At 35.4% G+C, this 1,335-nt stretch overlaps 1 non-coding gene across 1 annotated transcript; it reads left to right on the top strand.

The window, feature by feature from the left end:
• The first annotated feature begins 640 nt into the window (after window positions 1-640).
• Window positions 641-759, top strand: LOC120628495. Its single transcript, XR_005658966.1, has one exon. It is a non-coding gene; the product is annotated as a 5S ribosomal RNA (ribosomal RNA).
• The last annotated feature ends 576 nt before the right edge of the window (window positions 760-1,335 follow it).

The raw sequence follows: 1,335 nt of genomic DNA, 5'->3' as shown, positions 1-1,335 counted from the left end.
ATATATTATTATTTGAGAGTAAAAGAACAACACCAGCTCTTTCCGGTCTTGCTAGGGACACTGTCGTGTTTGTTAAGTTAATTTGGCTAATATACCCTATCAGTTCGTGTAAAGCGATCAAGCAAACAAATAGCTTGATTCTTACACACCTAATTCCTATAGAAACATATACTCTAAGTCAAACTCAAAAATTCTTTATCCAAGTAGTATAAATATTCAGAGAAACAATTTCTAAACGTCGACGATGGGAACTCCCCAGGCATAGAGAAACACTTCAAAGATAGGAAGTGTTCCAAAATCAAACGAAAAGTTGATTGTTGAAGTTGAGGAACGTCCCATGAGGCTTCTGAAAAAATGTATCACTATAAAGAGCTCTTTTAACCGAGCAACAATTTACAGGGTATGCAAGGAGCACGTGTCCATAAATTTATTTATTGTTATTAGGTACACAAAACAGGTATTAACTAAAGGTAGATCTAAATATAAGTAATAACAAGTTTTGTTCTAAGCTATAACCGAAAGTATGTGAACTTGGAATTAAATTAAACAAAAAGTAAAAATAAAATCAAAGTTTAAACCAAAAAAGAAACGCTAAAAAAAAACATAGTGGTACGTGTTTGTAAATTTTGTGTTAACTGTCGCCAACGTCCATACCATGTTGAATACACCGGTTCTCGTCCGATCACCGAAGTTAAGCAACATCGGGCGCGGTCAGTACTTGGATGGGTGACCGCCTGGGAACACCGCGTGATGTTGGCTTGTTTTGCTGACCTATTGTTTGAATTTTCTTACTTTCATCTAAACTCTCGGTTCATACGGTTAGCGGTTCATTTGCCGTCATTTTTCTCTCGGAGTCTCCAAAACAATAATCAGCACTAAGAAATTTAAAGAACCTGTTTCGAAATAAATCCGTTTCACAAAATAATTTTGCAAATCCGTTTTTATCCGTCCGGATTGCTTGGCGTTTAAAATTCTTTGGCCTTTGACAAAATAGATCTATATTGTTTTTTGCGCGAGTAAGATCATTATAGACACGACTTAGGCGATTTAGAGCGGCATTCCTACCCAAATTCGTTCTACCGCTGTTTACATAAAAAGTTTTGCGCGTAGCAACTCTAGGTAATTTCTTCTTAGCAGACAATGAAAGGGTATGCAAAAGTTCAGGAGCTTCCAAATTACCAATTATTTAACTAGATAATGCGTTATAATAAAACTTTCAATATATTAAATACCTTTTTTCTATTGTTAGTGCCGTTTTTCAGCAAACGCGAAAGGCGATACATTCAATTTTTAGAAGGTTTTATCTTGTTACGCCCAAGAAGTATAACTTATAAC

The sequence above is a fragment of the Pararge aegeria genome, chromosome 12 (genome assembly GCF_905163445.1).
Source record: "Pararge aegeria chromosome 12, ilParAegt1.1, whole genome shotgun sequence".
In the NCBI taxonomy this organism is placed as follows: domain Eukaryota; kingdom Metazoa; phylum Arthropoda; class Insecta; order Lepidoptera; family Nymphalidae; genus Pararge; species Pararge aegeria.
This window is presented reverse-complemented; position numbering and strand designations above follow the sequence as displayed.